General features: G+C 37.0%; 1 protein-coding gene and 1 non-coding gene across 4 annotated transcripts in view; both read left to right on the forward strand.

The window, feature by feature from the left end:
• BABAM2 (BRISC and BRCA1 A complex member 2) overlaps positions 1-27,410 on the forward strand; it is a 474,143-nt gene that overhangs the window by 234,209 nt on the left and 212,524 nt on the right. The window lies entirely within an intron of this gene.
• On the forward strand, positions 6,395-6,476 carry TRNAS-GCU (transfer RNA serine (anticodon GCU)). The gene has a single exon. It is a non-coding gene; the product is annotated as a tRNA-Ser (tRNA).

Raw genomic sequence — 27,410 nt, forward strand, 5'->3', positions numbered from 1 at the left:
TTTGATACATCTTTAGTCCCTTCCAAACTCTAGGTTCCTCTTCATTTCTTTCTTTTTCAGTCAAGAACCCAGGTCATTAACTTAGAGTTTCCTGCAGTCAGTAAAGTCTTCAGACTCATAGTCTGCAGCTCATCATGTTTCTATGTATTTCCTACAAATTGCCAGCTGTATTGAAAGGCTTAATAAGATCTAGGTTCAGATCCTTTGGTAAGATTACATTATCCAGAGACACATAATGTGTAGTTGTCATTCTTTTTGTGATGCCAGCAGTTATTGGTGCTTGTTGCCTAGATCCATTAATTCATCAGAGGTTGCAAAATGATGATACCATAATTGTATCCTTTGTTTCTCACTGCATTTATTTGCTGGAATAATTTTATAAGTAAATATGTCCCCCTTACCTACTGTTTGGTTATCTATTGGTACAGTTCATATTGGAAAGACAGGATAAATGTGTAATGTAATTCTTGTTTTTATTTGCTCGGTTTTCAAGATAATTAATTGACCTGTTATCCTTCACAGTTGACTAATCAATCTGTCATATATTTAAATGCATGTTGAAAACATGATTTAAAATATGATTGATGTGTTTCAATTTATTGCAATTCCCACCCTTATTGGAGTTCAAATGGTCCAGTTTTAATCCAGCTGTAGCCTCTTCAGGTTGGCTGCTGATCTCTAGTAGTCCTTTTTTGTCTGGCATGCCAGGATATTTGAAATTCTTCTTATATATTTTCTGAGCCAAATATGAAGCCAATCATTTTTCAAAAATACCTTTGGTTCCTTTAATGGAAAATATTTAATTGTCACAGCCCTAGGCTCTTGGGATGCTCATTGCCAGCTCATTCCAGGGCTTTTCATATTACATAGCTAGAAAATACATATTCAACATGCTTAAGAAACTTTTTATTATAGAAAAATATAACATTCAAAAGTAGAGCGAATACTATAGCGCACTGTCGTGTAACTCATTACCTAATTTCAATAATTATTACAAGGCCTCTCTGTTTTTACTTTATCTTCCTTCTTTCCTCTCCCTCAAACTGAATTATTTTGAAGAAAATTGCATATATCATTTAACTTCATCTATAAATACTTTTGCTCATGTTCAATTTTCATTGTCACTCTCTGTGATCCCTTCTTTTCCCCTCCAAGGATGAATCCTCTGGTATTGACCTGGCTCCGCCACTTAACAGTTGTGACTTAAATGCGCTAATCCTCCATCTTCTCATTTCTCAAGGGAATAATGTTCTGGATAATCTCCAAGGTTTCTTACACCATCAACAATTGTTATTTTTTCTTTTTTTAAAAAAATAGAAATGTTTACTTTTTTCCCACAAATGCATGCTCATTGTAAAAGATGTACTGAGTTTAAATGTATGTAAAATAGGAAGGGAAAAACTCACAAAATACCACCCCCAAGAATTGACTATTAATAATAATATGACATTCATCAATTCAGATTCTCAGTAATTTTCATAATTGGCTTTGAGTTAACTACATATTGTGGACCCACATCATCCATAAAAAATGTATAGGTTTCCATTAAATGAATGTTCTGTAATTTAACCAATAGTTGCTAGTGCTAGATATAAAGATTGTTTTTAACTTTTTTTGAGGAGTGGGTTGGGACTCTTGTAACAAGTGCTCTACTAAACATCCATAAACACACATGCATATATCTAATTTGGGATAAAGTCTTAGAAGTGGTATTGCTGAGACAAAGACTGTCCAAGAGTTTATATATATATATATATATATATGTGTGTGTGTGTAAATAGACATATATTTCTATGTATTTACATTTTTTTTACTCAGAAGATTCTATCAGTTTACACTTGCTCTAATTTTTAAAATTGGTGCTGTAAGGCTTAGTTATTTTGAAGCAAATTGCTGGGACCATTAGGAGTTGAGGTAGGGGACAATTCATAGAGAGCAAACATGGATTTATTTGTGATGGATTGCTCTTCCCTTGCTCAGGGTTTTTTAACGTTAGCAGTATTGACATTTTGGCTAGATAATTCTTTTCTTGTCTGGGGCTGTCATATGCACTGCAGAATGTTCAGCAGTGTTCTTGGCCTCTGCCCATCCCATTAGATGCTAGTAGAACTACCCCCTACCTCCCAGTCGTGACAACCAAAAATGTCTGTAGACATTGCTAACTGTACCCCGGGGGATAAAATTACCCCTTGTTGAAAAACACTGAATATTTCTTCATTGAACAGATACACAGAGTTTGTTAATTGTTAGAAAAGGAGAACCAAGACTAGGACTTATGGAGCAAAATCTCAATTTGTATGTGTGTGTGTGAGATTAAACCAGGATCATTTCCCTACCCACTACCTAAGAAATAGTGCCATGTTACACTGTAATAAATCTTAAATAGCCTGATTTTTGTTTCTACTCACTATTTCAATCTCTTTTTTCTCTGCTAACCTCTATGGCATTAGTAGGGGCAAGGGAAGATGGAAAGTGTGAAGTATTTATGAAGGGAATGGTCACTCAAGCAGACAAGGACCATCAGAAGATGCCTGATGACCACACAGAGATACTCCATTAATTTAGGTGAATTCGGATTTTCTAACTTGTTTGAGATATAAATTTTCTTTGTCAATTGTAAGTTTTATTCATACTTACAGTATACATTTAGCTAAATAGATATTTACTTAAAGAAGTGTGTATGTCTTTTTTTTTTTTTTCCTGGCCAGCCACCTTTGGTATATGGGGCCAGCGCCCTACTCCTTGAGCCACAGGTGCCGCCCTCGAAGTGTGTATGTCCTTAAAGGTGTTTGGAAATGGGAGGTTTAATAAAGGCCAAGAAAAAGGATAATTTTTGAAGGCTGTGCCTATGGTAATTACAGATTTTTTCAGTTCAAAGACCCTTGGAAACATACCAGCTTTGAACCTTGAAGGTTTTTTATCCTACAAACTCTTAGGAAACCAGCATTTTCATACACATTTTATCATCTTAATTTTTTCTTTTAACTTTGTGTAGAGGTGTCTCTATACCAGGCACTCCTTAAGGACAGACTCCATGACATCTTATTTACCCTAGCCTTCTTCCATTTTTTGGTACAAAGTGCATCCAATATAGCTAATACAAGTTCTAACAAGCAGGACTTTTTCCTTGATCTCAGTGGAAACTGTTTGGATCTAGCAGAATGTGCTGGGACACACACGTGTCTTGATTAGACCCTACCTCTTTGTGAAAGCTGAAAGCTGTTTTGTTTTGGGTTTTGGAAGGTAGGGGTGTGTGTGTGTATTTGTTTTAAAGACAGATTTAACTGTCTAGGCTTCTAACAAGTTAGAAATGGAACTGTATTAACTTTGGGGCCCCACCCGTGTAGTAAACAGTGGTTCCCAGTACATAATGCCATTCCCTTCTTGGCAAGGAAAATTTGTACTTATGTAGGAAAGGATGAAAATAAGATTATACTTCAAGTAATAGCTACTATAAAACAAAGACTATGTAGCTGCTTGTGTGTGTGTGTGTGTACATGTAGCATGTCTTTTTAGGAATCATCACCCATTTTTGCTTATTGTACAAGTTTCATATTTTATAGTTTCTTGATAGATATGGAAAATCATTTTAGCTAATTGTTCACTGTATTAAGTAGTATTTGCTGCTTGTATCTCAGAAGTCACTTTAAGCAGATAGCTAATTCAAATTGAAGTTTTTTAGATTTATGATTCCTGAAACCATAATAAAATTATTATTTTATTTCATTTGAATAAAACTCTGTACTGCTACATCATCCCATGTATTTTTCCCTTTTTCTGTATAGTTTATTTTATATCACATACATTGGATATTATAGATTATTAGATTGAATTAAAATTTTTTGAGGTAGAAAATTTTATTCCTGTTTTTGTAAAATTTTAGATTGAAATTTTTTGTGGTTACTATCTCCTTTTTCAGTAATTTAACATACAGTGCATTTGAGATCATTTAAATACTAGATGATCACTTAACATTTTTTTTTTTTTTTTTTTTTTGGTAGAGACAGAGTTTCACTTTATGGCCCTCTGTAGAGTGCCATGGCATCACACAGCTCACAGCAACCTCCAACTCCTGGGCTTAAGCGATTCTCTTGCCTCAGCCTCCCAAGTAGCTGGGACTACAGGCGCCCGCCACAAGGCCCGGCTATTTTTTGGTTGCAGTTCAGCCGGGGCCGGGCTTGAACCCGCCACCCTCGGTATATGGGGCCGGCGCCCTACCAACTGAGCCACAGGTGCCGCCCGATACACATTTTTATCATCTTAATTTTTTTCTTTTAACTTTGCATAGAAGTGTCTCTGTACTAGGCACTCCTTAAGGACAGACTTCATGCCATCTTATTTATCTGTGTACCATTACCTAATTTAGGTGATTAGCAAGGTTTTATGAACCTGACATATTCTTTCATTAATTAGAAATGGGCAATAGGTGTAAATTACTTTTAAAAATGTAAATATTCTCTCAAATTCTATTACTTTTCATTTTAAGAGGAAGAGTAGATCTTTCAGTCTTTATGTCTTGGACACAAACATTAAAATTGCCCAGAACTTTGCTTATTTACTGACAATAGAATTAAATGTTATTAATAACAAGAATAGAGAGACTCATTAGTTATAAAAGTACATAAATATTTGTAACAATAAAGGCCAACCTGCTATATTTCAATATCTTCTTCTTACACCATATTTAAGTAAAGTTTCTCCTCTTACAGACTAAAGTTTTTTTTTCCTATGTTTCATGGTTTTAAAATACTTTTACAGTGTGTATAAGATCCTATTAAAATTGTATCAACTTTCAGATTTTATTCCATAGTATAATTACACTTGATTACAGATTTCAGAAGTGGTAATATATGGAGTAGCTATTTATTTAACAAAACACTTCACATCAGATTCTAGAACTTATATAAGCATAGAGGCTATTCTTTTTGAGGTAATTTAAACCCAAATCTTTCAGGAAAAGATGAAATGGAATGGATTTTTGTTTGTTTGCTTGTTTTAAGGGACTGTTATCTTTGGTTTAGAGGAACAGATAAGCATGGGTTGTTTTGAACACCCAAAATGTCTAGCAATACATTAAATGATCACATTTCTTCACTTTCTGTAACAACTTGTACTCTTAAGTTTAATATAGAACTTTCCTTCTTCCAAGGAAAATACTCAGGAAATACAACAAAAGCACCACATCGTGTTTTCAGACTTCCTTTCCTTAGTTCTCTAGAGGACCAATATCTTGGGAAGATGTTAAATGTAGTTTTCATACAATCCATTATTATGTCAAGAAAATTAAATAGTAACAGAGAGGAATCAAGGATGACCACCAGGTTTCTGACTTAAGTAACTGAGTAGGTGGTGATGCCATTTATACTAGTCCCCCTTATCCACTCTTCCACTTTCTATGGTTCCAGATACCTGGGCCAACCCTTGTCTGAGTCTGAAATCTGAAATGGAAAATTCCAGAAATAAATAATTCATAAGTCTTAAGTTGTGAGCTGCTCTAAGTAGTGTGGTAAAATCTTGTGACATTTCTCTGTATCCCACCTGGGATGTGAATCATCTTTTTGTCTAGCTTTGCTACACTGTATTTGCCACCCACTTAGTGGCTATCTTGGTTATCATCCTGTCACAGGATCACAGTGCTTTAGTTCAAGTGACCCTTATTTTACTTGATATTATCCCCAAAGTGCAAGAGTAGTGATGCAGGCAATTCACATATACTAAAGAGAAATCATAAAGTGGTTCCCTCAAGTAGAGAGGTGAAAGTTCTTGACTAAATAGTGAAACAAAAAATTGTATGCTGAGGTTGCTAAGCTTAATGTAAGAATGAATCTTCTTTCCATGAAATTGTGAAGGAAAAAGGAAAGGATATATGGATTCATAACTATCCACAGATTTCAGACTTGTCCTGGGAGCCTTGGAATGTATTCCTTGTAGATAACAAGGGAACTACTGAACTGATGTGAGGACAGGTATGAGGATGTGGTACAGGTTTGGGTTAGGGTGAGTAGGTTGAGGGATTGACTAAGAATTCTAGTTTGGAAATATTAATTTAGACATCTAGGTGGAGATGTACATCTTGTGGCATTCACAAGAGAAATTGGAGTGGAAATAAAACCTTGGAAGTGTCTGTCATGAAGACTATACTTACATCTGTTGGAAAGCCTGAGGTCACCTCAGAGAAACTGCACAGAGAGACGAGTCCCAGGTCCTGAGGAATATTTAGAGGTCAAGTAGAGGAGAAGAAACCAAATGGGAGATTCACAAGATTGATTGGTGAGATGGTAGAAAACCAGGAGATAGTAGCATTGCAGAAGCCAAGAGAAAGGATGTTCCAGAAAAGAGTGTGATTAACTGTGTCTAATGCTGCTGAGAACTAACTGAAAGAAAAAGTGTTAAAAACTTGGTGGCCGAGTGGTTAAGGCGATGGACTGCTAATCCATTGTGCTCTGCACGCGTGGGTTCGAATCCCATCCTCGTCGGTACGTGGTTTCTGTACTCTGTTCTCTCAATTTTGGCGGCGCCTGTGGCTCAGTCTGTAAGGCGCCGGCCCCATATACCGAGGGTGGCGGGTTCAAACCCGGCCCCGGCTGAACTGCAACCAAAAAATGGCTGGGCGTTGTGGCGGGCGCCTGTAGTCTCAGCTACTCGGGAGGCTGAGGCAAGAGAATCGCTTAGGCCCAGGAGGTGGAGGTTGCTGTGAGCTGTGTGATGCCACGGCACTCTACCGAGGGCCATAAAGTGAGACTCTGTCTCTACAAAAAAAAAAAAAACATTTAAAAAAAAAAAAAAAAAAAAAAAAAAACTTGGTGGCTGTGCTGGGAACATTGGTGAGTGCTTGTCATCCCAGCAACTCAGGAAACCAAAGCAGGAGGATGACTTGAGCCCAGGAGTTTGAATCCAGCCTTGGCAACATAGTGACCTCCTCTGTTGCACTCTCTCTCTGTCGCACGCGCTCACGCGCTGTATATATATGTGTATACACACATATATAGTACATATATATCTGTATGTATATATGTGGTGGCTAGCTAGCTTACCTGTTCTTTGTCCAATCATTTTTTCATTTCTTTTAATCATTAAACAAATGGTTCTCAATTAGGTTTATCATATAGTTATTCATATTCATGGCATGAAATAATTTTTCATCTCTTATTTTTATGTCAGTTGAACATACAAATTAACACATATCCTAAAATAAATTGGAGAATATTGATCTTAACTTCTCTAGCAACTGATATGCTAAGTTTAATATAGAGAAATTTGCAGAGAGGAAAAAATAGCAATAAAATTGCTTCTTAAAAGGCTACCAAGTGTTCCAGAGTTTCCTCAAAACAGAATTTCAGGATGGTTGATACTCATGAAGGGTAGTAGAGAAGGGGATGTGAGGGGTAGGTGCTACATAGGCACTTCCTTTTATTTAATATTATATTTCTTTAAATGCATGGTGGGTTGATTGGTATTCATTATGGCAGAGTCTGGACTATTTCATCTTAGGAAAAGAACTGAACTCTTGCACATATTTCTGGAGAAAGTCTTCAGAATTTGACAATGTGGATGACAGTGTTTATTCATTTTTTTTCACAATACAAATAAGGCAGGAATTTAAAAAAGTAAAATAAGAGGTCTTTATTAGGGAATGTAGCTTACCAAAGAAAAGTTTTTTCTTTATGTAAACCTTCTGTATAGTAAACAAGCATATTACTAGACTTGTTGATAATTGTATTTTTTAAAAATAAAACAGCTTTCCGTCTGGTCAGGTATCCATTCATAGTTCTTTTCATGGGAAATTCAAAGTATAATTACATTGTTTGGATTTATAGTGCTTACTAAAGAATCTAATTCTCTATACATGTAAGCATTACCTTTAATTTGAAGTATGAGTAGATTTTATTTTATTGATGGAAACAGTATCATAGACATTAGAAAGTAAGCCGCTCAACATTTACGTTTTCCTATAGAGCTTTATGAAGAAGCCAGAATTATCTTAATGTTTTATTGATAGTGGAATTAATAATAAAAGGGATACCATTTTATAAAAATGGTATCTAAATATATCAATCACAAATCTAGGCTCATAGTTAACTTTATACTATAGATATATTTCTATAGATTTAGTATACATTATTTTGTATAGTGAATTCTTTTTTTTTTTTTTTTTTTGAGATGGAGTCTCACTTTGTCACCCTTGGTAGAGTGCTGTGACATCACAGCTCACAGCAACCTCCAGCTCTTGGGCTTAGGCGATTCTCTTGCCTCAGCTGCTTGAGTAGCTGGGACTACAGGCACCCGCCACAACGCCCAGCTATTTTTTGTTGCAGTTTGGCCGGGCTTGGGTTCGAACCCGCCACCCTTGGCATGTGGGGCCGGCGCCCTACTCACTGAGTCAGTATTATGAATAATTATTATGCTGCCATGTATAATGAATAATTAAAAAGAAACTACAGGAGCTCATTATTTAAGAAACTCTTCAGCCAGTCTTAGAAAATGAACAATCTTTTGTAAATTCAGATCTTCAAAAGTAGTTAAATTTGGTACCCCCTTTATCATGTTTGTCTTCAATTAGTGATGTGACTTGGGGGAAGTAAGAAACCTCTCAGCTTCTGTCTTCATCTCTGTAGTTTCAGAATTAGACTAGATAATCTCTGAGGCTCAGCCTTAAAGTTCTGTGGTGCTCATTTTTAAAATAAATGTATGAACCAGGCATGGTGTCCTAGCTATTTGGGAGGCTGCGGCAGAGGGATATCTTGAGTTCAGGAGGTCAAGGCTAGCCTGGACAGCATAGTAAGACTGCCATTTCAAAAACAAGCAAACAACCCCTGTACCATCCAGTATTTTAGATAAAATGTTAGGACTCATACATCCTTAAATGGAAACAGTAATCAGAACATTGAAGGGAGGGGAAGTTGATCTCAGTACCTAAATTTGTCTATTGAGCAGACTACTTGGATGAGGCAGAAAAATCTATAGACCATCTGCCTCAACCTAAGGGGGAAAAAAATCTCTGAAAATAATGGGAGTGATGGTAGGTACTACTTTAGATGAGATACCAGTCAGATGATGACTTTTGTAGTAATGGTTATGGAATAGCATGTAAGTAAAAAAAGTAATCATGTTATCAGAGACCAGTCTGTGCCCTTAGGTTGTCAGTGCCCTGTAGAGCACTTTGTTAAGAGTATGATTCAAATATTTAAAAAACAAAAGAAAATTGCTTTTAAAACCAGTTAAAATTACCTTGGCATTTTCATGTTAAATAGCCATCTGTGAGCATATTAATTTCATTATTTTAGTGAACTCTCCATTTGATTAATCAATGACCCAATTTAGTAAACATTTGTCAGGATATGTCTTCCCTGGAGATATATTAAGCTTGGAGCATGTAAGGCATCTTTTCCTATTCAAACAGTGTTAAGTTGGGAAAGTGTTGTGGTAATACTGTGAACGCAATTGTCTAAGAACATTAAGAACCTTCATCTGGATCTTTTGTAACCATAAAAGGCAATGTGTCATGCTTTCCTGTTTTGCATGGATGAGAAGGGAGTAAAAAACACCAAAAGAATTTTTATTGCATAGAAATATTTCCTTCCTAGCAGTTGGTGAAGCAATAATGAGCTTACAAAACAATCTTCCTATAGCAGGGGGAGAGGAGGGCAGGAGAACGCAGTGCAGCCACATAGACTCGTGAGCCCATCATCCTGCTTCCAGCCAGGGCCCCTTCTGCGTATCTGCACGGAGCTCAGCCTGGGGCACAGGGCCTGCATATGCTTCTCCTCATAGCCTTCCAGGCTAGGCAGGGCAAGTAGTAGCTTCTTTTTTTCTGGAAGAGGAACTTATCAAAGTCTATATTGCAGATGATGGGTGCAGGGAGACTAGAACTACACTTGTCTGATTCCCAGTCCGTGCTTGACCTAACAAGTATCCATTGTGTTGAGAAGGTGCTTTCTGTGAAGAAAATTACTCAGTACAGAAAATATTGCTTAGCATATTTAGCATATTCACCACTAAATAAGATTGGTGCTCCTGGACTGTGGATTTGAGAACAGCTAAAAGGTGGTTGTCACAAATCAACACATGTTATGAGCTCACATTTCTATCAGTCCAATTTACATTGGGCCCCTCTCAAATTTGATGCTATGTTACTCCCACTTATTTTCCTACTGTGTCCTTCATTTTAGCCTACGAAGATTTAGGTTGATGAACAGAAATGATCAGAAATCCCTTTTTAAGCTTAAGTACAAGAGACTCATGATTTCTTTAGTTGTTTCAGCCCATTACCTTTCCAAAGACCAAACTTGCTTCGTTCTCTGGGTATGGAAATGATGCAGCCACCCAAAAGACATAGGAATATGTTTTATCAAATGCTCTAAAGATGTTTTTACATGTAAATTGTTTATTTTTAAAAACAATTACGCATTATGTGTAACAAGATAATAATGCAGATACATTTTGTTTTTGTTTTTGTTTTTTTTAAGGAATAAACTGATAGTAACCAAGTGAAGACAACTTAGAATTGTTTATTTTCTTTAGAGGTAAGGAAAAATTAAAACTAAATGATAGCAACTCCCTAAGATTTCATGATGTGACCATATCATATTGCGGTGGAGGAAAAATACACACCAAAAACCCAAGCCTTTCACTCTGATGTCAGTAATTTGAAAGCCAAAAGCAATTATTTTTTAGCAAAATACCCTTTTCTAGTTTAAGGTTAGAAGTATTGCATTCCCAGGATGACACCACAGTGCATTCCCAGGGTAATGCACATAGGTAGGTGGTGTTGGTTCTCTGACGTGGCCGAGAATTGGTTTTAAATGGCTTTAAAAAGAAATATTTTAAAGACAAAAGAATGAAAAGCAAAAATACTGGATGAGAACAGTTTATGTTATCTGAATTCTGTCAGTACGTAAGAACAGCAAGGGCTATCAAGTGACCCTGGAGTCCCTGTCCCAGCTTTGTCATTGACTCTGACTTTAGGCCAGTTATTTATTTATGCCTTTGTATTCTCTTCTCTAAAATGAGTCTAATACCTGTCTTATCATCTGGTTGCAAGCACGAGATGAAATAATGCATGTAAAGCACTTCTCATAGTGCTTAGCATATAATATGTCCTCAGATAAGGATAAAAATTGAGATATTTGATGGTTATTATTTTTGTAATACCATAGTTTAAAGTCTTTTGGAGTATTTAGTAGTAAGGATCTATGCTTGATTAATCCAGCTAACATAACAGTAACTAGAAATTGGGTTCTTTTATCTAGAGACACACTCCCTCCTTCTAAAGTCATTTTTCTGCTGCTTTGTTAGATTCACCCTCTTATTCTAAATGAAAATTGATTCTATCTTCTGCTGTGAAGGTTTTTTCACTTCTCCTGATGCATTGTGGAAAGTATTAAGCATAATCATTTGTCCACCTGCACCACTCTCTGTAAGTAGTCATTGCTGACTTTCTTACCCACAGGAGTCATTCCCACTTTGCTAGATAATCTCAGTACCTGGTTCATATCTTCTATCTTCTGCCATAGTCGTTTCCAATTTTGACATTAAGATGATCATCGAGTCATTATTCTTCAGTCTGCTAGATTCTTTCCACTTCTGTCTCTGCTCCCCACTTTCCCATTTTTGCTTCACCTTGTACTTCATCGTAACTGCTCTGTTTCTGAGATCTCAGGGCTCTCTTTCTCTGTTTCACAGGCTTCTTCTGCTCCTCTACAGGGACTGTATCTTCACTTACTTTTAGATACTGCTGATTCCCCGCCCGGCCTTGTCTTAAAGGCCTGATGCTGCAGTACCACCTCCTAAGCCCTCTTAAGTCCACTGTGATAGTCACTGCTTACTTTTTCCCTTTTTGCACTCCGATGATAGAACATTTTAGAAGGAATCCCCAGAACTATATAGATTTGGCCCACTATGAATTTGCGATTCTAATTTTATGTTGGGTCCTTATTATGGCTTAACAGTAGTTTAATATCAATTCTTTAGCACATTCCTGGCACTCTGGGAGGCTGAGGTGGGAGGATCCCTTGAACTTTGGAGTTTGAGCCCAGCTTTAGCAAGAGTGAGACTTAATCTCTCCTAAGAGCAGAAAAATTAGCTAGTCACAATAGTATGTGCCTATGGTCCCAGCTACTCAGGAGGCTGAGGCAGGGAGATTGTTTGAGCTCAGGAGTTTGAGATTGTTGTGAGCTATGATGATGCCATTATACTCCAGCTGGGGCAACAGAATGAGATGCTGTCTTGAAAAAAAAAATATTTAGCATATTTTCTTCAATTACTGTTAAATATTTTCTATTCTTCTAATGCTTCCAGTCCTTACTAGCTCTCCTCTCCTCTTGGGGGATGATTTTGCCTCTGATTGATGCTATTGCTGCTGTGCGTGTACTCATTGTCCCTGAGAGATGTGTGAACAGAGTGTTACACGGCAGCCTTGTATCCCTCAGGTCTGATTCAGCCTTTAACTCTTGTCTTCGTCCCTGCCAGTGGCCATCTTTGAAATAGATGATGCTGCTTTACTTGTGTGTGTGTGTACTTGGTGATTCAGTGGTTTTTATTGAGCACAGTAACGTGTATTATTTAAAGAAAATTAGAGAGTAAAACACATAACCCATCTTTCCTTTCTATGAATTGATAATAAGGGAGACAAACCTACCTAATTTAAGGAAAACTTCTTTATTATACACATGGTTCTCACCATGAATTTGTTTACCTTAGATGTGTCCTGCCATTTCTTGTAATGAAGAGTAGAGTCAGATGCCACTTGATAGTTAGCATGGCTGTCTTTTCCTTCTCATCGTAGAGTTATGATAGCTGTTGTTACACACATGGATGATAGAGACACAGCAGCAACTGTGCAGGAGATGCAGGATTTCTATACCTGAATTAAAGACTTAGAGAGGGGGTAAAGGCAGGAAAATAGTAGGAACTACCCTGTTGATTAGAATAATGGGTCTAGAAAGACCTCCAAAGAGTGTGTTAAGAGGGAAATCAGAGCCAGATTTAGAAGAGAGAGGTGTCATTTGGTGAAGTAGGGGCAAAGGACATCTCAGAGAGGTAAAGGTAAGTGGCAATCTTGACTGAAACAGACTGAGAATAGGCCTGGACTCTGACGTGAGATGAGGGCAGATAGGGCATTCCTCTAGAGAAACTTTCTCTAGAGTAAAACGTAAATATTAACCATTATAAAAGCTTATAGATAGAATTTTCCCATCACCTTTTGTGTGTTCTGAGTTTAATTGGAAAGTGGAACTTGGATGGGAAAGTAACTCAGTTACTTTCCTCCTTTCTTTCTTTCTTTTTTTTTTGTAGAGACAGAGTCTCACTTTATGGCCCTCGGTAGAGTGCCGTGGCATCACACAGTTCACAGCAACCTCCAACTCCTGGGCCTAAGTGATTCTCTTGCCTCAGCCTCCCGAGTAGCTGGGACTACAAGCGCCCGCCACAATGCCCAGCTATTTTTTGGTTGCAGTTCAGCCGGGGCCGGGCTTGAACCCGACACCCTCAGCATATGGGGCCGGCGCCTTACCGACTGAGCCACAGGCGCCGCCCTACTTTCCTGCTTTCTATAATTACGGTTATTGAGGGAGCCAAAGGGTATGTGGAAGAAAAAGTGTTTATCCTCCAAGTATCCTTGGGTGCCTTCATTTTGGGTGAATGAAGGCACCTGAAGAGTGTTGGTACCTTTTATATATGTATTGTAGTCTGTTGCTGGAGAAAGTAATACTAGAGATTTGATCCATTGAAGAAATCCAGGGAGCCAAATTGCGAACCCTGACAGATCTGAGGCAGTACTTTTGGGGCCATGGAAATATGGCTTGAGGAGTCCGTCTACCTTCTTACATCTGTTAGGAAACTACGATAAAGAGCGAAACTTAAGGTAACCTAAGTATCCCCATTTTATTGATACTTTCTCCTGTGTAATTTATTTTAAAAGCAGACTATGTTTTCAGGCACTCCCAGTGTCATTGTACTTAGTAAATTATCAAAAGCAAATGAAACTAATTTCTTCTTTATTTGGGCTTTAAAAAAATGAAAAGAAGACTATTCAGCCATTAAAAAAAATGTAGACTTTACATCCTTTATATTAACCTGGATGGAAGTAGAACACATTATTCTTAGTAAAGCATCACAAGAGTAGAGAAGCATGAATCCTATGTACTCAATTTTGATATGAGGACAATTAATGACAATTAAGGACACAGTGAGGGTGGGGGAAGTGGAGAGCAGAGAGAGAAAGATGGAGGGAGGGGTGGGAAAAGGAAGAGCAGAGAGAGGGGAAGGAGGGAGCAGAGTGGGGCCTTGGTGTGTGCCACACCTTTTGGGGGCAAGACACAATTGCAAGAGGGACTTTGCCTAACAATTGCAATCAATGTAACCTGGTTTCTTGTACCCTCAATGAATCCCCAATAGTAAAAAAAAAAAAAGAAGAAGAAGAAGAAAAGAAAATGAAAAGAAGATAGAACTCTTAACAGGGTAACAGTACTAGAACAATAAAAGGAAAACATTGCCAATATAAGTTTACATTTTTCAATCTTTCTATTTATGCATTTTCTAACTTGAATACTGCTATAAATGCCACTTTTAGTCGAACATAATGTAAGAAATGTTTTAAATGCCAAATTTCAGTTTGAGTGAATAGGGCATTGCTTGTATTGTGTTAACAAAGACATAAATGTATATTGTTTTAAGGTGCATATTAAGCTTATTGGATAAAGAGATAAATATATTTTCTCTGTTAATGTTTAACTCAAGTAATAGTAAATCTTTTAAGTCCACCAAAACGTGAAGCCATTGCACAATGAATGGTACACTATAAATGTATTCTCCAGAAGTGATTTATGCATCTGGCTTTAAAGGCACCGAATTTCAAAACCTCATAAAGAAGTCATCTTAGAGAAATGTCATGCTGACCTGTGTTGAGGGAGAGGTAAGATTTGCCTAGTCAACTTCATACTAACTGGAGTTTCAGAGTTACAGATATATTTAAATACTTTGTATTAGAGATACTCAGTAAGTGCTTATTAAATGAACAGACGCTTAATATATTACTTCACATATATTTCGGACCTTTGTGGGTTTTTTTTTTGGCTGGGGCTGGGTTTGAACCCGCACCTCTGGCATATGGGACTGGCGCCCTACTCCTTGAGCCACAGGCGCCGCCCCCTATTATGGACCTTTGTAAACAAGAGTTTTAGCTTAACATGACTCACTTTATTTATTGCATCATATTATTGATCCTTCCTCTTATGCTCCCCATAAAACCTTGTTGTTTCTAGGGTATTGCCTCAGGATTATCACAGACCACTTTTATTTATTTTAAAAATTCATATTGAAGCATCTTTTAATATATAGCAGTGTTAATATTTTGGCATCTCCTACACATTGACTTATCAGAGAAGATTATATCTCTATTTTACTTTAAATGAAGTACTGTTTTCAGAGATGATTTCCTTAAATCCATCTGCACTGAAAAAATGTAATTAATCTGACATTTTGTAAAGGTTTCATTGAATTATATTCTTGTCTTATGCTGTACAGGGATAAGCACTTACACATTTTCAGCTAAGATTAGCTTTAGGATGTGTTAAGGAAAAAAGATAACAGTACATATTTTATGATCAATATATTTTAATTAGTCAATTTTCAGATGAACTTGTCCGTCTGTAATTTGTAGACAGGATATGCCCAAGTGTAGAAAAAATAGAATTTAGAGCTTAGACAAATAAGAATGAATTTTGAATATATTTGTGAAAAGCTCATAGCCCAAAATATGCTGGTTTGTGTATGACCCAGTATACTAACACATACATGCAGTCCCCAAGTACAGGGAAAACTTAACTTGAGCTTTAAAATAATACCCATTTGAGTTCATAAAACAGGTTTTTTTCTTTGTAATTAACTTAATTTTATTGTTTGTTTTTTAACCATAGTGAATTACTTTAGACCCCAAAGTAAACATATTATGGGAATTCCATCTTATGGGAATTTAGTTTTCACTTTATAGGTGGATGATTTGTATATGGTATCTTATACATACACAAATTTTACGTATAAAAATATGTTCTGTGCATATGAACATCTATTTCAGGGTTTAAAAGGTTTTTTAAAATGTAATACAGTAGATAGTTACTTGTGGGCTGATGGAGGTATTCTTTTAGAAGAAGGAGAATGTTGAAGTATGTTTTCAAAGGCCTTATCTATTTTTCCAGTCCCATGATTCCATTATTTACTGTAAAACTTCACTTAGACAGAAATAACAATAGTAAGAACTTATGATACGCTTTCCCTTCCCTTCAAGTCAATAATTTCCCAAGTTCTTACTATAAGCATGAAAATGCCCTTGTAAGTCTCTAGTGATAGAATCTCTTCCTGATTCTAATTTAGTTTTTTGTATTGTTTTTCAGACCTTCACATATCTTCAAAATATCTGTATAGTCATCTTTTTTTTCTTTTCTGTATAGTCATCTTTTAATCAGCTACTTTCTAACTTAGGAAAAAAAGAAACATTTATCTTGTGGTTTTCTTCTAATCTGTCACAATACTTCAGCAACCTCATGATCTATTTTTGTTCCAAGAATACAAAATTAATTTTAATATCAGCTTAAGCAGATCTTAATTAGCAGAGAAGCATCCTTGTTAATTGAGAAGCATCCTTGTTAATTGTTAAATGAAAAGACCAGGTAGTGAGCTATTTTTTTCATTGGGAAATTCTCAAATGCCAGCATCTTTTCTATAGGAAAATAAAATTTTGGTCTCATGTCTGAGAATGACAGTGGGGTATCATGTAGGACTGGCTACTAGCATCCTAGGAATGAAATTCTGGTTTCAGCTCCATGATATGAAGAACTGGAATGACACAGAACCTGTCCTTATCACAAGAAAAAGGCTAGACAGATTTTTTTGAACCCATCAAAAACATAAGATCATAAGAACAGATCCTCTTGAAATGTAAGCAGAGAGAGCGGCCTTCAGTGAGACCCAGGACATATGCATTTCACTTACCTGGATGTTTACAGGAAGATTAAACTAGAAATTTTGATGAGTTGCTAGAGGCTAAGGCGTATGAGAACATGAAGCTTCTGGGGCCTACAGTCATAGGAGGGCTACTCACCATTTATCAAACTTATACCGACTGTAAATCAATACCCCTCTTTGACTGCAACTTCCACAGAATCTACTACCTCTGTTTTGCCTTCTCACTGTGATGTTTTGTTTCTACTAACGGGGCTTTCCACAGTTTAGCATGTTGTCTTAACCAGAAGTCTCCATCACAATGTACTGTTAGCCGAAAGTAACCTATTACAAAAAAGAATGTGCAGTATAAATCTCTAAATTTTGTTTATATGTACACACATGAGAAGAAAGTATGACTTACATATGTATAAACCGTAGATTATGGGTGATATTTCCCCTCTATTTGCATTTTCTTATTTTTCTACAATGATTTGAGTAAAAATGTGTTTCAGAGAATTCTTAGAAAATAGAAATATGTACCTGTAACTAATTAGTAGCACTTAAAAGATTCTCTTTGTTTTCTTTCAGCTTGTTTCACCTAGATGTTTAGAATCCTAAATAACTAGTGTTCTCCTGACACTTGCCATTTGGGTGCATCGGGGGTGACCGCCGTAGTTCTTTACAGCAGGACTCCAGTTCTGGGATCCCCTGCCTAACCGCAGGGCTTAGCGTTAAACTGCTGTGGAGCTGTAGGTGTGGATGAAGATGGTGTTTATACTTCTGCAGTCATTCTCGTCTCCCAAGTGAGGAGACTTTTGTAGGACAAGATGATTACTTAACTCCCAGGAAATTCTGAGTTGCTCTTAAACCAGTGGCGCTCAACCTTGGCCATACCTGGGGAACTTTAAAAGCTCCCAATCTAGGGTATACCCCCAGATTGATCAAATCAGAATCCCTGGAGGAGGACACCCAGACATTTTTAATTTTTACTGCTCTCCAGTGATTTCAGACTACTGCTAAGGTTGCAAGCCAAGTAGAAACAAACGTTTTCATTGCTAAGGATTCCTTTGGATCTTCAGGACCAACCTGGAAAGCTAATCTCAACACTTTATGGAGACTCTTAGCCACTAACAGGCCATGCTTTTTTGTGTGTGTGTGTATTTAAATCTTAAGCCATTAAGAGGGAAGACAGGCTCTCTTGTTTAGCACTGTGTTCTAAGTATGTAGAAGCGGTGAGCATGGCCTGTTAGTGGCACTGTTCTAGAGACTTGGTGAATAAGTAACTTATGAAAAGACGTTATAATATTAGTGCATTTATTTTTTTCTTTTTATTGAAAAGACTATTAACTGGTCAAAACATTACACATTCCTTGATTTTTTAAGAACCTGCCAGCCCTAAATACCCATCATTCTCCGAGGAGAGACCTCTCCTTCATTCCTATGACATGTATGTATTGAGTACCCATCATTTGCACAGGGCTAGGATGGCTGTGATCAAACTAACATTCTCAGGCATTATACCTAGAAAGAAATAAAGGTTCTCTATGAACCACCTTTGTTTTATCTTTTTTAAAAAAAGTTTTTACTATTATTTGCATTTATTTTTTGTTGCATCCATTCCTATGCCATATGTTTAGTTTCCTCTGGGATTCTTTTTCTTCTGTGCTAGCTCTTCCTCTGGTTTGGGAACAATTTGTTCTTTTTCAGTAAGGATCATCTTGATGTGGCATGGGGAGCTCATGTATACATTAATGTGACCATGAGCTCTGTAAGTTCAGCGATGCATCTTGGGTGCTTTGTTCACTTGGATATTCTCAATGACCAGAGAATCTACCTCTAAACCCTTAGGTTCAGCATTACTCTCTGCATTTTTAAGCATATGCAGCAGGAATTCAGCATCCTCTTGGGGCCACTAACCCTGTGTCCAGCCCCACCGTTTGGACTGGGCACACCTACCAACTCCACCATTATAATGTCAGAATGGTACACATTGTTTCTTTAAAGTGACACACTCCAGATACTTCTGGCTTTTCGTATATGCAAACCCTTGATGGCCTGGGCAGTTTCATGTCTGTTCTTAAAGTGAACATGAAGATTTGACCTTCTTGACTTGCAGGACTTTGTGGGGTTTTCTGGGTCAAGTGAATAGGGAACTATTTTTCACGGATCGCCTCAGGCTGCTTAGGGGAAGAGCTGGTTTACCTTTAAAAATTTTTTTTTGAGACAGGGTCTTGTTCTGTCTCCTGGCTAGAGTACAGTGGCATCTTGATAGCTTAAGCAATCCTTCTGCCTCAGCCTCTCAAATAGCTGGGACTAATGGCACGTCTGGCTTTTTTTTTTCTATTTTTCATAGGGACAGGTGTCTTTCTCTTGCTCAGATTGATCTCAAATTTCTGACCTCAAGTGATCCTCCTGCCTTAGCTTTTCAGAGTGCTGGGATTACAGGTGTGAGCCACCATGCCTCGGTTCATTTTACCATTTAACAAGTATGTCTTGGCCACCTCACTCCACCAGCCACTGGTACATAACTGAAGTTCCTGAGGTCAGTTTAACAAATTCTCTGATATCGCTAGGGGATTTTGAAATACAACTTCAGGGCCTGATTTTCATTCTTCACAATCAGATTTTAATGACATATTTCTAGGTATTGTAATAGATGAAATCCATTATTACTTTTGAAATTATGATATGATAAAATTGATAATTTTTTATTGTCTTCATTTTATAGATGAGGAAACACTGTAAGTAACTTGCCAAGGCTCATAAACCAGTAGTAGCTTGTCTTGGACTTTAGTCAAGGTCCTCTGACTTCAAATCTTATGAATAAGAAGGCTTAATTAATACTCCACTCATTCCATATGGCAGAATGTGTCTGATTTTATATTTAGTGAAGCAAAGTTAAATTCTGTTAAAAAATTTAGTTACAATAAATTACCTTCAATGCTATTAATGTTGGTTTTGAAATTACCAAGCAGTTATCATTATTAAACCCTATGGTATTTTTTTCTCTCTCTGTGTGTGTGTTTTATGAGTTAGCATTATTTTATGGAAAAATTTAGGGATTTAAAATGATATTATAACAGTCTTTTTGTATTCTCAGATGAGTCAGCAGAGCCACAGATATAATACATTAGGTGGGATTTTTCAGTCTCCAGTGTTCAGATAATCTTAGAATAATTTTTACCTATCTTTGTTAACAGGAATTATAACTTCTTAACTCCTAATACATGAGTAAAAGGTAGTAATCACAAGATGGCCAAATGACAGAGTGCTTATATTTGACACAAAGAACTTAGGTTCTTTAGAAAAGTTAATTACTTCTTGTGTTTCTATTCTAGCTGTTGTTTTCATGTCCTTCTTGTCTTTCCTGTAGATACCACCTATCAGAATATTTAATTTTGGGCTCGAAATAAATAGGTCTGCTTCTAGCTCAGGGTCATTCCAAGGGGGTTATACTTCTTTAAAATCTCTATTCTTTGAGGGAGACATGTCTTCTGGTTTGCCTCTGGACATACTCATGTATAAATTTTACATACAGCCAACCATAGGGCCATGGCTGAGTAGAGTAATTTTGTTCTCTGTAATTAGAGAACAAGGGTTCAAGTCTCAGATTTGCCATTTGCTTTCAGTGTAAACTTGAGCGAGTCGCTTTCTGAACGCTTTTTGTCACAGTGAAAATGCAGATACTATCATTTATCTTACTATTTTCCTGAGTTTTAGAAGAATCAAGTAAGATCTATGAAAAACATTTTCTTAACTGCCAAGTGCTATCTAAATATTGGATATCAGTGGTTTTTAATCTATCATGATAATGTTATTTTCCTAATTCCTAAGCCTCAATAATACATTTCCTATGTTAACTAACCCTTATAAATTGAATTTTTAATTTCAGAATTCATACAGTGATAGGAAAGTCAGTTTGTTTTCATATTAGCTTTAATATACATAAGAACCTCTTGTTTCCTAGACCAAAACAATTTAAATGGGGCATTATACCAATCAGGACCCGGTCTTGATTTCATATGATAAGAAAAAAGTACTAGCTCCTTTGTATAGAAAGTCATTTAACCAAATGGATAGGTGATACATACTTGTAGGTGTTACTGGCCCAGGGTTGCAAAATGTTTTCTGTTGTAGTTTCATAGAGAATATCAGGAAAAGGTAATGGAATGAAGAGAATAGAGTATTTGAATTATAAGGTTGGGAAAGAGTAGAGAACAGTTCCATCTGCCAGCCAGTTCCATCTCTACCCATGATATGAATGAGCTGGATGACATTGGACAAGTCATTTCTCATCTCTGGACCTAGTCACCCATCTTTAAAATACTGAAGATGCTAAAATTGAAGATCTCCAAAGCTCTTTCCCACTTTAGATTTTGGTGAATCTTTGATTGACTATCAAGGGAATATGGAAGAATTATAATTGAATTGAAAATAATAATAAACTTGGAGTAGTTTTCTTTCTGAAAGTTAGAGAACTGTAAAGATATAAAGGGTAAGGAAATTCAAGTCTTCCTTGTCTTTGGAGGTTTAAGTAATTAGAACGAGGACAGTTCTGGAATTCAAGTGATATATGAGAGGACTTCAAAAGTTTATGGAAAAAATAGAATCAAGAGATAAAAATAAAAAATATAAAATATATTTTTCAACATAAGTTCTATCAAATTCAAGACACTTTTGTAAGCATTGATGCTAGCAATTCCTTAAAGAACTGAGGGTCCTGGGAGCTTACCCGTTATCAGGGCTATCTTTTTTACATTATTAACCAAAGAGAAATGGGTGCCCTTCAAAGATTTTTTAAGATTAGGAAACAAAAATGAGTCAGAAGAAGCCAAATTGGGACTTTAAAGTGAATGCCTAGTGATTTCCCACCGAAACGCTTGCAAAATTGCCCTTGTTTGATGAGGGGACTGGGGTTGAGCCCTCATAGTGCTTACATTTAGTGGAGGAAATAGATAAGGAATCAAGTGTTAATGATAATTAAGACAGAAGTACAGTCTCCCTTGGGAAATGTTTGAACCAAATATAAGAATCAAGCAAGATTCTGCAGAGAGAGATAGGGAACACAAATAATGTATGGGAACCAGGGGGTTAGAGGGCTGATTTTTGAAGTAATAATCAAATTCTTATCTATCCTGAGCGAGGTAGAGGCACATGCTGAAAGGAGGGTTTTCAGGCCTGTTCAGGGTAGGTCCAGGTTGGATTATCAGAACAATGCCCTGGCTCTGCCCAAATTTAATTTAAATTTGAGAAAATTTTCTATAAAAATAATAAAATAGTAATAACAACACTAATATCTTTGTATAGAAAGAGGTGATTATGATTAAATTCAGTATTAATATCTCTAACAAGCATGATTTATGGTCACTACAATAAATGCTTTATTAATTCAGAGACTTTTTGGTCTTGTTGATGGAAATGTCTGGTCCAGAGTACTCAATAAATCTTTATTGAATTTCAATAAATTTAGTGGGATTTAAAAAAATTAAATATGGATGGATGTCAATGATTGAGTAAGCCACAGGATACAGTATTTTAAGATAACTTATGTTGTGCACAATACTAATATGAAACCAAAAGATAAACAACTATACCCCTACATAAGAGAAAAACACAATACATTCAAGTGAGGGAGGGGGAGGAGGGACACTAGAGAAGAGAAGAGGGAGGGAGATTGATAAGCTCTCACCTAATGGGCACAAGGTAAGGGTAAGGGTATATAGTATACCTCCTGGGTGAAGAGCTCAACTACAACTTGAACTCTACCTAACAAATGCAGACAATGTAGCCTAATCATCTGTACCCTCATATTAATCTGTAATACATTAAAAAGAAAACAAAAATTACAGGTTTCTGATCCAGGATGGGGGGATAAAATACTTATGTTGTCCTGACCTCAGTATCTCATTTTTAAAAATTATGAACTTAAGAATCCTTTCAAATAAACAAGGAATCTGATAAATATTTGACTATATTACTACAAGTTAAATATAGGGTAGTCATAGAATGTTTAGAAGAGTTTTACAGATTATCTGGCTCGGCACCTGTAGCTCAAGTGGCTAAGGCACCTGCCACGTACACTGGAGCTGGCGGGTTCGAATCCAGCCTGGGGCCGCCAAACAACAATGACAACTACAACCCCCAAATAGCTGGGCATTGTGGCAGGTGCCTATATTCCCAGCTACTTGGGAGGCTAAGGCAAGAGAATTGCTTAAGCCCAAGAGTTGGAGGTTGCTGTGAGCTGTGACGCCACAGCACTCTACCCAAGGCCACAGCTTGACACTCTGTCTCAAAAAAAAAAAAAAACTTTGCAGATTACCTAGTCCAATCTTATACAGGCTGTCTGTAAAGTTCATGTGCAATTTAAAATAGAAAACTCTTTTAAACTATTTTAAATTGCACATGAAATTTACAGACACCCTCTGTGTGAGTGTGTGTGTGTGTGTGTGTGTGTGTGTGTGTGTGTATGAGTAAATAGGTAATATGTTTATATGACTCAAAAATAAAAATACAGAAGAACTTCTGTCAGTTGACAACCCAAGGGACTGTGACAAACTGTCAATACACACAGGTGGTCAACCTAAGGAACCAGGCCTACTACCTTGATTTATAAATGTGGTGCATGTCCAGTCAATGAAAATTACGTCAACTTAGGACAATGTAGGACAATGTAGGGAAGTGGTCAACAAAGGAGGTTCTACTGAATAGGAAACGGTATACATTTTAATAAATCCCACTCCCATCCCATCTACATCTACTCCATTTTCTTCTAGTCCTACATAGATAATCACTTTTATTAGTTTCTTATCTATCCTTCTTTGAGCTCTTTATGCAAATGCAAGTGTATATTCTCATTTATTCTCTTCTTTCCACAGAAGGTGGCATACTGTATACACTACTCCACATCTTGGTGTTTTTACTTAACCGTGTGGCTTGGTGATCTTTTCATCTACCATAAAACTCCCTGTTTCATTTCCATTTTTTTATAGATGCCTAGTAGTCTACTATGTGTCTGTATCATAGAATCATTACACATCCTCTGTAGATATTGAGGTTTTTTCCATTCTTCTGCTATTATAACAGAGCAGCCCAAGTGGAATAACCTTGTATACGCAGTTTCCTATGTACACTAGTATAGTTGTCAGACAGATTCACAGTATTTTTGACTCCCAGCTCAAGGGATAAATACATTTATAATTGATGGCAAGTTTCCTCCCTAGCAGTCCCCTCATTTTGATAGGTGAGGAAACTGAGGCGTTAAGAGTTAACCACTAGCAGTGGTAAAGCGAGGACATGCTTCCAGGAGGCCTTTATAGACCTTTCTTCCATTCTCCACTAGCCTATACATTCCTTAGCAGAACCTTCATCATGTGTATCATAACTTCCTACTGGATTGTGCATTGTCAGATTAAGAGTGGGGACCACGTCTGCGTGCTTACTATCATAGCTCTAATATCTAGCACAGGACCTAACACAAAATTGTCACTCAGTAACTATTTGCTGAATGAATGAATGGAGACAAATTAGGTCTTCTGTTAATAATAGTCCAGTGTTCATTACAGTGCATTTCACACCTTTACAGCCGATATAAACACACACGTACCAGCCATGCACATGAATGCAGAGAGTGGGGAGACATGTATTTCGGCTGTTCCTGTGTAAAAGACTTAAAAGTATTCAAGGTTCATGTGAAAGATTTTGGATTCAGCTGTCCAAATCTCATGTCATACAAGGGTTCATTAATAGAATTGCTATTTCCAGAACAAAGGAGGTGAAAGCTCCGCCGTCTGTGAGGTTTTAAGTACTATAATTCTTGTTGTTGTATCCTGAGAGTTGTGCAGGTAACTAAGGGGACTAACAATGGGGGTGATCCGCCTAGTGAGAAATCTCCATTTCTAGCAAGTATGGTTAAAGAACCAGGACTGTTTATATAGGAAAAAAAGCAATTTAAAGAATATTTTCTATTTTTAGATGATGAAAGCCCCTCCTACAGAATTGAGGATTATTCTTTTTCATTCCAGAGGGGAGAACTGGAACTGTTAAATCAACTTACAGATGTACAGATTTCAACTCAATATAATTGAATCCCAAAGTGAATACGCTGCCTTGCGAAATGCCTCTCTTCATGAGGAGGACAAAGCAAGTCAAAACCTGAGAAAAGTAGGAACCAGCCAGCTAACACATAGCCTGTGCCCTTCCAAGAGAGGACTTTTTTTCCAGGAGAGACCACTAGAAGCACACTGGTGTTTATTTCCACAGGGTCTATTCCAAGGGGTTGCAGTGTCAGGAAGGAGTTCCTGAGGAAATGTGTAAGATGTTGGAAATAGGATCAAGTCCTGTGAGCGAGGAATTCAGCACCCCAGTCAAGTGACCTGAGGTTCAGAATTGGACGTTAGTTCCAGGAGATAACTAGCAGGAAAACTAGTCATGTGCCTGGCCACATATGCTGAAGACTGTGTAGGGTTGGTGCAGTCTTCTGCTCATGCAGAGAGTTTAAGGGCTAAATCTATGTCGAATACTAGATGCTAACAAGAAGAGCAGTAATTAAGAAACAATATCACTTACTGTGTGTCAGGTATTTAATGTTCCCAATAGTCCTAGAAGTAGACATTAGTGGTTTTTTGTTTTTTTTTTGTTTTTTTTTATAGATGAGAAATCTGAGGATTAGGGAACTTAAATTATTTCTCAGAGTCAGACATTAAGTAGTAGAGTTTGGATTCAACCCCAGGTTGCATTCAGACCAAAGCCTGTCCTTTTACTCCCTAGACTCATTGCCTTTCTTTACTTTGTTCACAAATGGGAAAGGGACTTCTGATATGCCAGGCCAGGCTCCTACTGGCTCAGAGTCTGGATGAGTTTAGTGGTAAAATCCCTTACAGCAGGGTAAGCAGAGGGTAGATGGGGCCTCACAGGAAAGTCTTCAGGTAAAACAAAGGTTGAATGGCTCACATCTGTCAAAAATGCCATTTTTAAAAAAGTGAATTGTGCCTGAGTTGTGCAAAGCTTGGAAACCAATTGACATACTTTTAGAAACAGGGAAGTTACAACAATTTGAGGTATTGTTAATCTGGAAAAAACTTTAAGCTATGGTAGAAAAAATAAAGGGTAACTTTCTGTCCTTGGTGGGAGTGGGGTTGTAGGAAGGTACAGAGAGAAGGCCAGGTATTCTAGGCTTTGGGGTGGGCATGTGTGGGGAAGCAAGTAATTACCAAATCTTTTTACTTTTAATACTACTAAACCATCTCCCCAGTGCTCTTCATGACAATTTCTATATATGTGGCTTGCATAGTTGCCATTTTTCAGTAGTATAGAACATTCTGTTGTATTAATATGTCATAGTTTTTATCAGCTATTCATATACCATTAGATCCTTAAATTCTTCCTGTTCTCACTTCTTTCTTTCCCTCCCTCTCTCCCTCCCATCTATGTGTCCAACTTTTTCCCTCCCTCTTATCTCTTTCTTCTTCTATTGTGAAGATCTTGTGCTAATTCCTCTTGGTTTCCTTTGTACTATTTCCTTGGACTAATTTTCTAAAGTAGAATTATTGGGTCAAAGGATAAGGATAGCTTGTTACATAATCAGGAAAGATTAGAACAAGTTATATTGTTCTCAACAATATGAAAATGTATCTCCATGCTTAATCAAGACATTGTTTTCTATGGAATGGGTCAGGCCAAAAACCCTGCCTTGGAAAATAAACCCATCCATTAGGTAGGTTGGTCACTCTAGGAAGGTAACAGTACCAGATAATGGCAAGGGGTTCAAGCTGGCAGAAAAAGAGATGGGTTACAGTAACTGACTAAGAGCATGGGTAAGAGCCAGATGGGGCCATAATTGTAGGGGAACTGTGATGACTGGCAGCAAAGAACCTGGGGATGGGAAAAGAAAACTCAGATTCATTTACTGGAATATGTAGAAAGTGAGTGCCTGACTGTAAGTACCAAGGCAAGACGCAAGAAATATAACCAGTACCAAACTCTGAGACTCACTGGGAGATAAGTAGGGATCTGGGGCCAGGAAGGACAGGTCCATGTCCTCTAACCATGACCCAACGGGGCTTCTGTCGTTTTTATTTATTTTTACTATGTCAGTAGTTATTTAAAGATATCTTCAAATGATCTTTCATCCTAGTCAAATTGCAGATTTTTCCAGGTTCATCTCTTTGGACCACTTTTTCAAGTAAATCTGTTGACTCTTTTTAATTCTATGCCATGGATAATAACCTTATATCATTTACATTTGTGACATAAACTGTTCTATGCTCTCTGTCCTTTTGATAGTTAATACTATATTTGATATAGTATTTTGGAATATAGAAATTTTCTTTTTTTATATTTGAAAATGTCTGTGATAATATTCTAGGGTTTTTTTTTTTTTGGCAGTTATAAAGTTATCTCTCTTTCACAGTTGGAGCGAACATGCTATTCTGTTTTCTTCTACATATATTTTCACTCTTTAGCATGCACGTCTG

The sequence above is a fragment of the Nycticebus coucang genome, chromosome 4 (assembly GCF_027406575.1).
Source record: "Nycticebus coucang isolate mNycCou1 chromosome 4, mNycCou1.pri, whole genome shotgun sequence".
Classification (NCBI taxonomy): domain Eukaryota; kingdom Metazoa; phylum Chordata; class Mammalia; order Primates; family Lorisidae; genus Nycticebus; species Nycticebus coucang.